Source organism: Bubalus bubalis, chromosome 9 (genome assembly GCF_019923935.1).
Source record: "Bubalus bubalis isolate 160015118507 breed Murrah chromosome 9, NDDB_SH_1, whole genome shotgun sequence".
NCBI classification, from domain to species: Eukaryota; Metazoa; Chordata; class Mammalia; order Artiodactyla; family Bovidae; genus Bubalus; species Bubalus bubalis.
This window is the reverse complement of record NC_059165.1, coordinates 18,656,175-18,672,701: the sequence shown is the minus strand read 5'-3', so window position 1 is coordinate 18,672,701 and position 16,527 is coordinate 18,656,175. Positions and strand designations below refer to the sequence as shown.

Genomic DNA, 16,527 nt, shown 5'->3' with positions numbered 1-16,527 from the left:
CTCACATCATGAAAATTCATCAGTTTGTTAATTCATAATTTGTACAATTTCTGAATAAATCATGGTTCTCCGCCAGTGCCCCCTACCCTAACACACGTATTCCCAGAGGACCTTCTGCAATGCCTGGAGCTCTTTTGGTCGTCTCATCTTGGCAGGAGTGCTACTGGCATCTAGTGGGCAGAGGCCAGAGATGCTGGTAAACAGGCTACAATACGGAAGACAGCCTCTCTCCACACAAATTTCTAGTTCAAAGCGTGTCAATAGATCCAAGTTCAAGAAATCTCGATAAATATAAATCAATATCAAAAAAGAGAGAACTACACTGACATAGACTTTACTCTGTGTGGAAATTTAAATACATAAACGACCGATTCCATCAATAGACAATGTATATAGGGAATGCACAGAATGAATTGAAGTTAATAAAATGTGAGTGCAAATATTTGTATTTGAGGAAGACTAATAATAAACCATAATTTTAATCCCAAGTCCACTGTTATATATTCATGTGTAGGATTTTAGGAAGACTGCAACTAAAATCATACATACTGTAAGTCCAAAAGTTTACAAAATTAAGGTAAAATAAATGTGCCCTAAAGCTTACATATATAAGGATAGAAGTGAGTATTTATTATAAATCCATATTTCCTATAAGCCAAGTCAAAAAGGGACGTGATGGGATGCGTAATTTTAATTTTCTGATAAAATGAAGCATACTAATTCAGCATAAGGGGGGGGGGAACCCAAACACTACTGACACAGTTTTGTGTACTGACCCAAGAAGAGCTTTAATAAAGTATAGCAGTTTGTAAAACATGCCTATATATATTTTAAAAATCAAATATCAACATCGAGGGCATAGCATAAAATGTACTCTATACATGAGAGGCACACTCTGAGTGCCAGATGGGAAATAAAGTGGCTGGGATGATCATGAGAGTTCAGCACGGAGATACGGAACTCAAGTCGTCACACCAGGAGTTTGCAAACTAAGCAGCTTCCATTTCTCACCATGGACCAAATCTGTAAACAAAATTTGATTGAAATATATTCACATCCACTCATTTACCTATGGTCTACCCCTCTTTTCATTATAAGTGGCATAGGTGAATGGTTGTGACAGAAAGCATATGTTCCCAAAGTCTAAACTATTTACTATGGCGCTCTTAAAAAAAAAAAAAGCTGACCACTACAAAGGAAAAACTCAATACTTACTCCACCCTTCAGGTTTCAGTAGTACTGTGCAAAATTTTTGGAAGAAGCAGTACTGCAGATAGTTTGAATTCTTTATTAAGCCTTGGAGTAGGAATATTTCAAGTTATTGATTAGAGGGAAACATAATTATGATGCAACTTATTATGAAAATCAGATAAGCTTCTGTCCATCCTTTCCTATGCAGATAAGCTAACAGTCCTAATAGAAAAATGTAGTCTCCTCTATCTTTTAATACAGCAACAAAGCTTTGCGTAAGTACTTGGATAACATTCCTTATCCTAAATTTCTCTATTTTAAAATCAGAAATTTGGATTAAATCAGTACAATGGTAGGCAAAATTCTAAAGAGACACCCCCCCCCAAATACTTTCATTGATAGCTTATTCAAACACTAACCTAGGTACTGCTGGGAAGGCACTTTGCATATAAATAATTAAGATTACTAGTCATCTGACCGTAAAATGGAGAGATGGCCCTGGTTTCACATAGGTTCAATGTAATCACATGAATCCTTAAAGGAACCAAAGGAAACAGAGAAGTCCTTCAGTGGAACGTAATGGAGGAGGAAAACACAAAGATGAAACAGGAAAGGAAGTCAGAGATATAGAAACATAAGAAGGATTTACCTACTCTATCTGGCTTTGAAAATCGAGGAAGGATTCAAAGAAAAACATAATTATTAAGTTCTGGGTATATCTCTATAAGCCTTTTAAAAGATCATTTGGCTGTACACAGTTTTTTCATAGGAAAACAATTTTATAATGTTTTTCAGAAATATAGAGGAAAAGTTTACTACTTTCCCTTGAAATGTTTGATATATCACTTTATTATTGTTATTATTACTAGGCCAGAAAAGTTTATTTCAGTTTGACAGCTAATTGGTAATGGAATATGAATTTTAGGATTGCCGTCACATTGTAGAGGAACTTGATCAACATGCTTTTGTGTATGAGTAGTACAATCTATAATAATTTTCTGTCTGTGCTGCAGTAAGTTACTTCAGTCATGTCTGAATCTTTATGACCACATGGACTGTAACTTGTCAAGCTCTTCTGTCCATGGAATTCTCCAGGCAAGAACACTGGAGTGGGTTGCCATGCCCTCCTCCAGGGGATCTTCTTGGATTTTTCTAGAGACTACATTTTCCCTACGTGCATGTGAGACTTTTTTTTTTTTTTTTTTTTGGTCTTCTGCTACGCACGTATTTTTGATACTGGGTGCCTAGAATTTGTCCATATGACCTCTGGTCCCTATGCCTTTGGGTCATGATATTTGGAATAATTAGTAATGGCTTACCTATACACACAAGGGATTGCAAACCACTTAAGTCCATAAACTGAAAATAAATGCATCTACATCTCAATATCTTCCTAGCAAAATATCCCAAATATTCATTCTTAAATGCCAACTCTAATGGAGAGACAGGGTAAAAGAAGACAACAATCTTAACTGATTACAATGAAAAGGTTCTACCTAATTTTACAAAATAGCATGACCAAGTGACAGTGTTATAGGCTTTCTCCAGTGGCCTTGAAAGGGTAAATGAGAATGAGGGTCCTTGAAGCTGAAATAAGCATCACTTGCTTTACAGTAAAACTACTTCTGACTACATTAGATTATAATACAGTCATTTTTCTTTCAAAGATTTATGGTCAGTTGATATTTACGATGAGCTGTCCTAGAGTGGTGATGAATTTCAGCTAATCCATTCTTTTGAAGAGTGCTGGTGAAATGGCTAATTGATATTATTAGCACAGTCTGTGAACATATTGCCTTAATTTAGTGCTCTTAATAAATGAGTTAATTGGTCAAGGATAGTATATTTTAGTGATGAGTGGAATTTTGTTAAAGGCATAATATTCAGAATGGCAAAATACCTAACTGCTTTTTTATATACTGTAGTTAACCTATTATATCACCTCTTCTTCCTAACGTCTACAGTTATAACAAATCCAACTTCTGGTAATATTTTACATAAATATTTTCCTTACTCCTAAACTAGAAGACATATGCCTTTATTTAAACAGAAAATCTCAAACACACACGCTAGTCCATGTTACCTCTACGAACAGATACTAGAAGAAATTTTGGTTACAGATTTTAGAAACTATGATGTATAGAACAGTCTTATGGACTCTGTGGGAGAGGGAGAGGGTGGGAAGATTTGGGAGAATGGCATTGAAACATGTAAAATATCATGTATGAAAAAAAAAAAAAAAACCAAGATATTTAATCCTCATAAAAAAAAAAAAGAAACTATGTGAGTTTGACAGTAATGTGGTCAAGTGGAATAGAGCAGATTCTGTAACTTCAACAACATTCTAGCTTCAGTTTTTACTTAAAAAAAAAATTCCGTCTGATATCAGCATGAGGACAAACGAAATAAAAAAAGGCACTCATAAGATTGAGACTATGGTGCCTGAAGCCTTGTGAATCTAGTAAATTTTCCCATGGAGTGATTCACATCTAAAAGTGAGAGCTTCTCTGTTCCTGTGAAAAGTGGAGTTTGGTTTGTTTTTGTTTAAATTGCAGCAAATAAAAAATACTTAAAATTTTGTTCTCAAGTTTTCCTGTTAAAAATATACCCCAGGAATGTAACAACGTAATGTTTCTTTTCAGTGTACTTTGAATGTATTTTAAAAGATGTAGATATACTCCATCAAAGACAAAAAAAAAAAAGAGGAAGAAGAAAGGAGAGAAAATGGAAAAACAAATGGCCCTCTGACTTTTCGTTAACTGAGTAACCAAGGTCGTTTTAAAGAGATGTGATAGAAGAAACTGCATACGTACAGCATCCCGAATTCAGAGAATTTTCTCCAAGAGAACGATCAAGCAAACAAAGAATAGCGTGAGACAGTATTTTGAAAACAGAAGCACTTGAGAAATATTTTCCATTTTTAAAATAGGATAACTATTTGCCAAATGTTTAAGTTGGGTGACTGCTACAATATTTAAATTTTTGTATGAAATTAGCAGTCTTTTGGCAAAAAAAAATTATACAAGACAACTGCCAGATTAAAATACATACACTCAATCTGTCCTTTAACTCACCACTCATCCTCTCCTCCTGTTTTTCTCTTTTTTCTTTCGTACTCCTTTAATCAGAGAAAAGAAGGGTCTTTTTTTTTCTTTGTAATCAGAGATGGAAATAAATCCTGCATGTGTGAAGACTGAACAAAGTGATTAATCACAGACCATTCTGAGTTTATTAAAAGCATTCTGGTATAATATTTTTAATCCAGAAGAATATATTTCTTGTTTATAGAGAATCCAAAATAGCTGAATAGGAGCATATGTTCATGCATCATGGACATTTAAAAAATGTCCACATAACAACTGTTCATTTGCTAATATTCTAAAACATTAGTGATAAGACCACTGAAAGAAGAAATTTTTATAAATTAAATCTGGTCCTCTCTGACAGCAAATGTAAGTGGCTTTGAACAAGCTGACCTTTTCTGTCTGTCTTTTCCCTGAGAAGTAGGACACCCATTCTTCCACGTGTGTGCCTAGCTCCTCTGTCAACCATTCTTTTAAATAAAAATCGTGTTTCATAAAAAATGTATCTACTACAACACCCATACCACACACAAGAGCTTTTCTTCAAAATACCTATTGAACTTTGTATGCAGCAAAGTGCTTGGTCTACTTTCCATTTTCACAAATGCGATATAAAAGATCTGTACTCAAAGGCTGAGATGTAACAAAATTATTTTTAGTGCTTAATTGGGGCCATTGGTAAGGAACATAGGCATTTCTCTATCTGTGAGCATCCACTGATAAAGAAATCAGTTTTAGTATACTTGTTACTACTGCCTTGATTTACACTGAGTTACCAGTTTTCCCTGTCATCCTGTTCGCACTATCAGTGCCCGTATCAACACATTTGATGGGATAAATCATAAGATTCATAAAGGTTACTCAATACTTCAACTATTTACCTTTTATGCTCATTAGACATTTACATAGAAATCATATTTGATGATTAGTTGGTATTGGTAACAGAGTCCAGCCACAACTAGAGATTTATTCATTTGTAGGTACTATTCTCCAAGTGAGATATTGCTGATAAATATTCTTCATGGGTTTGCTGATAAATCTTTAATTCAATGAGTTACTGAATCATTGGAAAATGGCACTGCTGTGATTTCTTTTACCGACTCTTCATCCAGTAAACATTCAATAATGTCAACTGTTCAAGGCTTGTTTTAGATTTTTAGCTGTTGTATTAATTTTCTCCAATAAATATGATTCAATAGATTATAATAAACCTCTGTGGTTTATTTCTAATAAGAATATGTAACAAGAGCTTATCATATCCATATTTAAAACAGTATATTTTCCTTTCAGTTGTGAATGATTGGTCTCAATGTTACATCTGTGTGGCACTGTGACTATTCAAACATGTTCTGTTGCATGAGACACTACAAGGTAAAGTATTGACATCTACAGTCCCCCAAATGTACACCTTTTATCATACTTTTATTTCCTATTTATAGTTTTCACTATTTCTATTGAATCATTTTCCCTCTCTTGTGAGTCAGATAATTCTCTGGCATTTAAGTTTCATCTCTTTCAGCATCTTTAGAGGTTGTCAATGCAGCTAAGTGTTGATTGGGCGAGTCTTCCACCTCCCTTGTGCTATGTAAATAATCCATTTTTAAAAAGAAAATGAACGTACTGCAATCTTTTCTTTAAAATAAAATCCCTTAAATTTACAAAATAAATGTTGTAGATAACTTAAAAATTCAGTAAACTTTTAGGAAAAAGTTATTTTTATATTATGCAAAGCTAAATAGCAAATTGCACTTATTTACTATGTTTTACATATGAATGTAAGGAAAACATCAAGATTTCAGAATTATGATTTTTTGAGTGACAAGAGGATGCAGAGATTAGAAGAGGTATAAGCGAAAACAACTAGTAACATCAAAAAACAAGCTTCAAGAGAAACTGAGCTACTCTCTGAAAATGCACACGTTTATACCTTAAATTTACCATGTTAGAAAAATTCAGAAAACATGAGAACACAAGCACATGTTCTATGTCATGAGAGCAATGATATCATCATATATCATGTAGTCTCTGGAACACTGCATTAGAGACAAATCAGAGAAGGAAGTGGTGAAGGGAAATGACATCTTAGTATTATTGTGAAAATAGTTTTGATCTTGTGACCTTTAACTTATACTCTGACAGTGTCTCCAGGTAACTCACTTTTGGAAACACTAGTCTAATGGGATAATTGAATACAGAATTAGTATTTATTCATTCTTGCCATCTCTCTTATCAAATCTGTTCTCTTTGTACACTCCATACCTATCCTATGTATTGGTTTAAAAATTTCAAACACCTGTTATCATAACAGTTTTAAATATCCCCACATTTAGCTTAACATAGGAACTAATTCAATAATGCAAAATTCACTCTTACGATTACAAAAACTGGAAGAACTTTAAACGGCCTATTGGATTTTTTCAGTTATTTAAAAAATATATGAATTCATATTTTTAAAATACAGGAATTAAAATATTTCTCACATATTTAAATGTGTTTTAATGTTAACTACAGGTGACATATATTGTTATAGATAAACATATCTTAATCCTATGAAGAGGAGTCCCTTGGACTGCAAGGAGATCCTACCAGTCCATTCTGAAGGAGATCAGCCCTGGGTGTTCTTTGGAAGGAATGATGTTAAAGCTGAAACTCCAGTACTTTGGTCACCTCATGCGAAGAGTTGACTCATTGGAAAAGACTCTGACGCTAGGAGGGATTGGGGGCAGGAAGAGAAGGGGACGACAGAGGATGAGATGGCTGGGTGGCATCACTGACTCAGTGGACGTGAGTCTGAGTGAACTCTGGGAGTTGGTGATGGACAGGGAGGCCTGGCGTGCTGTGATTCATGGGGTCGTGAAGAGTCGGACACGACTGAGCGACTGAACTGAACTGAATTGACTGAATCCTATACTAAAAATAAAAAAGCAGGGATGTGAAATAGTATTTATTTTTTAGAAGTATGCTTCACAATGAGCTGGAAGGAAAATATCTATATCAAAAAAGAAGAACAACCTATAGTTCGTTTGACAAAATTTGGAAGAGGTAAAAGCAAAAAAGAAAGAGTGGAGAAGAGATGCAAGAATTCAGACAAATTTACCAAATAATAGGAATAAAAGAAGTCTTAACCCATAAAAAACCAAGATCATGGCATCTGGTCCCATCACTTCATGGCAAGAGAAGGGGACAAAGTGGAAGCAGTGACAGATTTTATTTCATTGGATTCCACCATCACTGTGGATGGTGACTGCAGCCATGAAATTAAAAGACACTTGCTTCTCAGAAGGAAAGCTATAACAACCCAGACAGCATATTAAAAAGCAGAGACATTAAAAAAAAAAAAGCAGAGATGTCACTTTGCAGACAAAGGTCATATAGTCAAAGCTATGTTTTTTCCAGTAGCATCATAAATAAGGCTGAGGGCCAAAAAATTGATGCTTTCAAATTGTGGTGCTGGAGAAGTCTCTTGAGAGTCCTTTGGAAAGCAAGGAGATCAAATCAGTCAATCTTAAAGCCAATTAACCCAGAGTATTCATTGGAAGGACTGAGCTCCAATACTTTGGCCACCCCATGTGAAGAGTCAAGTCCTTGAAAAAGACCTTGATGCTGGGAAAGACTGAAGGCAAAAGGAGAAGAGGATGAGAAGGTCAGGTAGCAACACAAACTCAATGGGCATGAATTTGAGCAAACTCTGGGAGGTAGTGGAGGATTGAGGAGCTGGCATGCTGCACTCTGTGGGGTCGTGAAGAGTTGGACATTACTTAGCAACTGAACAACAACAACACTGACACTTTAATATATTTTATTTTATTTTATTTTTTAACTTTACAATATTGTATAGGTTTTGCCATATATCAAAATGAATACTTTAATATGATGATTATCTAGGTTAATATTTTTGACAAGCAGTAGAAGTAGGTAACAATAATATTTAATTTTATGTTTGCAGTGTATATAATACTTATTTACCAATATAAATTTAATAATACAGATAGAAGATATGGGAATTTGGTAGGAGGTCTGAACCTCAGCAGAAGTCCTTGAGAACAAGTGGGACTCAGTCACAAAACTGAAAAAAAAAAAAAAAGTACATCAATTATTCTTGAGGGAATTGTGGTCTGGTAAGCTGTTATTTCAGGTCTTCAGTGTCATTCTGCCAATTTTAGAGGGAGGTCTAATTGCTGAGGTATCACACGCTAATGTTAATGCTAAGTTGCTTCAGTCGTGTCCAACTCTGTGCGACCCCACAGACGGCAGCCCACCAGACCCCCCCACCAGGCTTGGATTCTCCAAGCAAGAACACTGGAGTGGGTTGCCATTTCCTTCTCCAATGCATGAAAGAGAAAAGTGAAAGTGAAGTCGCTCCACAAATTATGATTGTGGATGACTTCATAATTCAGAAAACAAATGAGATCTTATCTTTTCTTGTTTTCTTGTTGTAAACTCTTTCTATTACACTTCTGAGTGTGATGGTATTTTATAGTCATAGCAATTTCTTACCTGGGAGAGGGCTTCCCAGGTGGTGCTAGCGGTAAAGAACCCACCTGCCAATGCAGGAGACATAAGAGATGCAGGTTTGACCCTTGGGTTGAGAAGATCCCCAGGAGGAGAGCATGGTAACCCATTCCAGTGTTCCTGCCTGGAGAATCCCGTGGACAGAGAAGCCTGGCAAGCTACAGACCATAGAGTCTCAAAGAGTTGGATACAACTGAAGCAACTTGGCATGCACACACCACATGGAGAATATGAGCCTGAACTGTGAAGTCCAGTAGAAGCAAGAAGAAAGCAGAACAGTGACATGGAGAAATTAACAGAGCTTCAGTACAACTCTAACTGATACAAGCCCCCATTTTCAACTTCCATTTTATCAGAGTTACTAAATTTTCACTTAAGCTAAATTGGATATGGTTTCTGTTACCTGCAATAAAATAATCGGGACTAATACAGTAATTCATTTTATCTATCTCCCATGGAAAACATCCCAGTAAATTTATAAGGCAAATTTAGTAGAAGATAATTTCCTTTTGACAGTTAGAGGTTTAATTAATACACTTTTCCCCCCTTCCAATACCAATTTTGAAATCCCTGCACATGAAGTCTCCCATTAAATTTCAGGCTATTACATTGGATGTGGGGTGGGGAGCTACACAAGGAATAAGGCTACTTCAGCTAAAATTGTTTCAGTAAATACTGTAGGGAAAATGTGTTAAACATAAGGTGTATCTATCTATCTATATGTGTGTGTGTGTATGTGTGTGTATATATATATTTGTCCAAGAATAAACTCTTTTTTTCCTCCTTAGAGATAAATATCCAAATACTAGGGTCCTGAATCCTGGATGTTAGTCATAGAAGACAAATTTTTATGATTTTTTGACACATTTGTACTGCTAGACTTCACTAAAGCATATGAAGCACACATGTTACCCTGACAGCAAAGAAATGAAAATTATGCACTATATATATTTTTCATTGGCATCTTTGTAGACCTTGCCAGTATCTGAACTGTTAGAACATGGTTGAATGTCAGTTTTGTGCAGGAATTTTCAAGCAGGTTTGTAATAGTGCTGAATATATTTAGTCGTAAATTTTACTATTGAGAAAAAGCAAACTTTCTCCAAATATGAAATTTTATAAACATTTTTAAAATATTTATAAACATCAATATAGCAAAGCTTTTGAATTCTAGATATTCTGTTAATACTGATGTGGTATTCAGTGGCTTTCCTTAGGAAAAATAATATATCCCCTATTTTAACACTGAATTTCAGCATATAGTTTCAATAGTGACCTCATCTGTCAGACTGCTTAAAGAAAGCACAGTGTCCAAATAGCACTATGGGATTTTAGATTATTTAGAAGATTTTAGAAGGATTGAGTTCATTAGTAAGTGAGAATTTTAATAAACATCGAAAATACCCTCACAGTTTCATTATTTTATTCTATCTTGTTATGTAACTGCTCTTAGGTCTTTGACATTGAAATCATAGCTAGTGGACAGTTCACAGGTTTTAAAGAAATTGGAAAGGCCCATATTTTGAGATGATTTGCAAAATTTTTATAATTTAGTATCAACCTTCAACTTTGGATTCTAATAAATGAACTAATATTCATTATTGAAGCAAAATATGAATATTCAAAAGGAAAACTCACCTCATCACTATGGAATTCTGATGAGTATATTTTACCTATCTACCCACAAACATACATATACTCACACATAATTAAAAAAATAATATAATTCTATGATAGAAAGTCTAAAACAAGTATGGCATAAATAGGATAAAACTTAATTTTTATTCATGAGAATGGAGTACAGTAAGGCCTGACTCCACAAGGAATTCAGCACACAGAACCTTCCAGCTCATGGTTCAATCAGCCTTAGGATGTGACATTTTGTCCTCGTGGTCCAAAATGGTTGAGCTATGATATCAGCATTCCAGGAAGTAGAATAGAATCACTGCCCACTAAAATTACAATGTGATTTATAAGTTTAAGTTACTATCCTCTTCCTTTTTATTTGAATAAGTAGAAACATTTGGCTCATCTGGTTTTCTAATTTCTTAAATTGAACAGTCATACATTTTCAGTATCCACCTTAAATAAAAGAATTTAAGGCCATAATGTTTTCTTTCAGTACAGCTTTACTATAATTCATTAAGTTTATTCAGCAAATGGTCCTGGAAAAGTTGGACAGCTATATGTAAATCAATGAAGTTAGACACACCCTCACACAATACACAAAAATAAACTCAAAATGCTTAAAATCTTAAACATAGATATAATACCCTAAAACTCCTAGAAGAAATAATAGGCAAAATATTCTCTGGTATAAATTGTACCAACATTTTATCATTTCACATGCCAGCAAGGTAATGCTCAAAATCCTCCAAGCTAGGCTTCAACACTGCATGAACTGAGAATTTCCAAATGTACAAGCTGGATTTAGAAAAGGCAGAGGAACCACAGATCAAATTGCCAACATCTGTCGGATCATCGATAAAGCAAGACAATTCCAGAAAAACATATACTTCTGCTTCATTGACTACACTAAAGCCTTTGATCTTGTGGATCACTACAAACTGTGGGAAAATTATTAAAGATACGAGAATAACGGACCACCTTACCTGACTCCTGAGAAACCTATATGCATCTCAAGAAGCAATCATTAGAACCGGACATGGAACAATGGACTGTTTCCAAATTGGGAAAGGAGTACGTCAAGGCTGTATACTGTCAACCTATTTATTTAACTTCTATGCAGAGTGCATCATGTGAAATGCCAGGCTGGATGAAGCACAAAGCTGGAATCAAGATTGCCAGAAGAAATATCAATAACCTCAGATATGCAGATGACACCACCCTGATGGCAGAAAATAAAGCGGAATTAAAGAGACTTCTGATGATGGTGAAAGAGGAGAGTGGAAAAGCTGGCTTAAAACCGAAGATCCAAAAAAACAAAGATCATGGCATCTGGTCCCATCACTTCATGTCAAATAGATGGGGACCCAAGAGAAACAGTGATAACTTTTATTTTCTTGGGCTCAAAAATCACTGTGGATGGTGATTGCAGTCATGAAATTAAAAGATGCTTGCTCCTTGGAAGAAAAGCTATGACAAACCTAGACAGTGTATTAAAAACCAGAGACATTACTTTGCTGATAAAGGTCCATATAGTCAAAGCTATGGTTTTTCCAGTAGTCATGTATGGATGTGCGAATTGGACCATAAAGAAGGCCGAGCACTGAAGAACTGATGCTTTCGAACTGTGGTGTTGGAGAAGACCCTTGAGAATCCCTTGGACTGAAAGGAAATCAAACTAGCCCATCCTAAAGGAAATCAACCCTGAATATTCATTGGAAGGACTGATGCTGAAGCTGAAGCTCCAATAACTTGGCAACCTGATGTGAAGAGCCGACTCACTGGAAAAGACCCTAATGCCGGGAAAGATTTAAGGCAGGAGGAGGAGGGGACAACAGAGGATGAGATGGTTGGATGACATCACCAAAATGCAGATGAGTTTGAGCAAGCTCCTGAAGATAGTGAAGGACCAGGAAGCCTGGCATGCTATAGTCAATGGGGTCTCTCAAAGAGTTGTACATGACTGAGTATCTGAACAACAGCAGCAATGTTTTCTTAGGTCATTTTCCCAAAGTAATAGAAATAAAAACTAACAAACCCCCCCCCAAAAAAAAGATAAACAAATGAAACCTAATTAAAATTACAAGCTTTTGCAAAGCAAAAAAAAAAAAAAAAAAGAAAAAGAAAAGTGTTAGTCACATCCAACTCTTTGTTACCCCATAGACTATATGACCCTATAGCCTGCTAGGTTCTTCTGTCCTTGGAATTTTCCAGACAAAAATACTGATATGGGTAGCCATTCCTTTCTCCAGGCGAATCTTCCTCACACAGGAATAAACCCAAAGGAAACCATAAACAAAATGAAAACAACCTACAGGATGGAGAAAATATTTTCAAAGGATGTAACCAGAAAGGGTTTAATTTCCAAAATATGCAAAACAGTATGGAGATTCCTCAAAAAAAATACAGTAGAGTTGCCACATGATCCAGCAATCCTACTCTTTGGCATATACGCAGACAAAGCTATAATTCAAAAAGATACACGTACCCCTATGTTAATAGCAGCACTATTTACAATAGGCAAGGTATGGAATCCACCTAAATGTCCATCAACAGATAAATGTGTAAGAAGATACAGTATGTATATACAATGGAATATTACTCAGCCATGAAAGAGAATGAAATAATGCCATTTACAGTAACATGGGTAGACCTAGAAATTATCATACTAAGCAAAGTAAGTCAGAATGAAATGACAAAAACCATATGATATCACTTATATGATAAGGGATTAGGAAGATCCCCTGGAGGAGGGGATCATGACATGTATTTGGATTACAAATCCAAAATGCAATACAAATCAACATATCTACAAACCAAAACACATATAAAAAAAGAGTCCCAGGTACAAAAAACCAATTTGCAGTTACCAAGGGAAGAGGTAACAGAGGGAAAGAATGGGAAATTGGGATTAGTAGATGCAAACTACTATATATATGATGGATTAAAAAACAAGGTCCTACTATATAGCACAGAGAATGCTATACAAAATCTACTAAAGAGTAGTGGTGAAGTAACTACACAGCTTGGATCAGTTTTGTTTTTAAAGTTCTCCTGTGGGTCATGTGTTGATTATTTTCACTCTCAAAAGTATCCTGGTTGATGACAAATGATATAGTCACCTAATTAATGACTCATACAATCACTGGGAAGCTGGAGAAAGGTATTGGAGACTCAGCTTTTAGGCACAGTACCTGAAACTAGGTTGCCTGTTGTGCTCAGCTGCTCAGTGGTGTCTGACTCTTTGTGACCCAATGGACTGTAGCCACCAGACTCCTCTGTCCATGGGGATTCTCCAGGCAAGAATACTGGAGTGAGTTGCCATGCCCTCCTCCAGGGGATCTTCCTAACCCAGGGATCGAACCCAGGTCTCGTGCATTGCAGGTGGATTCTTTACCACCATAGCCACTACTGGCCTGTTAATATTGCTGCTTAAAAGCAATATCACCACCAAGCTTGAAACGTCAGGCTCTCCACTTTAATGCAATAGCTTATGTCATCCATGTCATCCATGCCACTTATGCTTTAGGACTTGCACCATGCGCCCACTAATATCCCTGAAAAGTGAACACTTCCAGGAGTGAAGAAATCTTCTCTAAAGTCCCGCTTCTCCATTCTGAATCAGTGTCAAGTACTGCACCTGTCTCTTCAGCATGCGAGTCAGAGCATTTCTTGCAGTTAGGATGCAGGCAGTCCTGAGCTCTGCCGGTCACACACACCACTGCACACAGCAAGTCTATCATTTTTCTTATGGTTTCTTAGATTTCTGGTTAAATTAGAAATGCTTGCCTTTACTTGAACTTATAGCTTCTTAAGTTTTTTTTTTCCCTCTTCATTTATTTATTTATTGAAGAGATGGGCATTTTCTAAAATGTGATTCTCTTTATTCCTTGGAGAACCATATATCAGTATCATTCTACTGACTATACACTTGAAATTCATTAAATATATAGTATAGAAATATAATATAGAAATATAATATCCTTAAATCCAGTTTCATAGTTCAAGAATTGATGAATTAAAAGTGCTCAGAGAATAACTCCAAGGATTAAGTAAATCCTGAAGGTATTGCATTTGTGTCAGAAGTGGGACAGATATGATTGTAAGATGGGTTGACAAAGAAAAGTGCTAACTCTTGATTATGTTATTAAGTGTTATCATACGAAAGAGGGGAGAGGCTCTGTCTCCACTTAAAGGTAGAACTAGGATAATCAGGTACATCATATGAGTATTAATATTTCTACTTAACATTAACTATTTTAAATTTATTTTTGTTAAATTGTTAACAGAATTTTTCTACTGAATTAGAGATTGTTGTTAATCCATAAGGACCCACTTCTAAATCTAAGACTAGAGTGTGCTTCCAAACAAAAGTCTTTATCTTTAAAAATAGTAAGAAACAAGCTGTCTTAAAAATAGTATGTTATTCATTAACCAGTTCTATAGTATCATTTCAAAGAACACTGTCAATTCATTGGTAGGCCAAAGAGCCCAAGAAAAAGCACAATTGTAGCTTTACATTTATGCCATTAACCAGGTTATGTATGAGTAAAACTAAATAATCATAAGTAAATTAATTTCAGATGAGGACACAGAATCTCAGAGACATTAAGTAATTTATATAAGGCCAGATTGCTAAGAAATGGCAGAGACAGTATTCATGAGCCCATGAATCACAAGCCCACCGTGGCTCCAGAACTATCCATTATGATATGCCTTGTGTATGAAGCAGTTGACCTTTAAGAGAGATTCAAGGAAGGTGTTCAGTTCAGTTCAGTTCAGTTCAGTCGCTCAGTCGTGTCTGACTCTTTGCAACCCCATGAATTGCAGCACACCAGGCCTTCCTGTCCATTACCATCTCCCAGAGTTCACCCAGACTCACGTCCATCGAGTCAGTGATGCCATCCAGCCATCTCATCCTCTGTCGTCCCCTTCCCCTCCTGCCCCCAATCCCTCCCAGCATCAGAGTCTTTTCCAATGAGTCAACTCTTCACATGAGGTGGCCAAAGTACTGGAGTTTCAGCTTTAGCATCATTCCTTCCAAATAAATCCCAGGGCTGATCTCCTTCAGAATGGACTGGTTGGGAAGGTGTTACTAGTCGTCAAATAAGAATAGCATTATCTATATGAAAAACTGAAATATATTATATAAAGATAAGGAAGGTTCTATCACTAGATAACTCACAAGTAAATAATTACTGTTAGGAAAACAGGTAATTGAGTTTGAATTGTCCAATTGCTTTTCTTGTTGTTGTTCAGTCGCCCAGTCACGTCCAACGTTTTGCAACCCCGTGGACTGCAGCATGCCAGACTTCCCCATCCATCACCAACTCCCGGAGCTTGCTCAAACTTGTGTCCATCAAGTCAGTGATGCCATCCATCACTGTCATCTCATCCCCTGTCATCCCGTTCTCCTCCTGCCTTCAACCTTTTCCAGCATCAGGGTCTTTTCCAGTGAGTTGGCTCTTCAAATCAGGTAGCCAAAGTATTGCACAGTTGGGAAGTTAGGAGCCCATTAAGGACTCATGAATATTCTACATCTAATTATAACAGACTGAATTATGGGAAGACATATGGGAAGACATAAACAATACAGCCTGCTGTTATATAACTTGAAATTGTCAGTCGGCTTTGAGCGTATGCCCATTTGCATTTCCTTTCATTGACTAGTGATAGGTACAAGCCTTACTTTGCACTGGGCAGAGTGCAAAGGAGGAGACTGGAAGTATAAAAGGGGGAAGCCAAGAGCCATTGATAGGAAGGATGAAGAGGACTCCTTTGAGAAGGTCTGACTAATAAAAGATCTGTCTGCTTGAGCTGAATTGAGCTGTAATTTGTCTGTCGTTCTACACCTTTTGGTCCATCGCTCCAAATTTTTGTTGTGATGAGACAAGAACCAAGGAATAGAAATAAACCCACTGAATTTTTCAACTAGTGAACTTCAAGTATATACAACTAAGTCAGATATATATGTCCTTTGGGCAGTGAGTGGGTTTTCAGATCAATACAACTGTAATATAGACCAAGCATGGGAAGAATATCTGTAGAATTATTTTTAACAAATAAACATTTCATTTTTGTATAGTCAGTTACCTAGTAATTATGCCTTCACATT

General features: G+C 36.1%; 1 long non-coding RNA gene across 1 annotated transcript; it reads right to left on the bottom strand.

Annotated features, from left to right (window-relative positions):
• Window positions 1–762: 762 nt before the first annotated feature.
• Window positions 763–15,353, bottom strand: LOC123334983. Its single transcript, XR_006641370.1, has 2 exons — window positions 15,295–15,353; window positions 763–1,023 (listed from the first exon to the last, which is right to left on the bottom strand). It is a non-coding gene; the product is annotated as an uncharacterized LOC123334983 (long non-coding RNA).
• Between the last annotated feature and the right edge of the window lie 1,174 nt (window positions 15,354–16,527).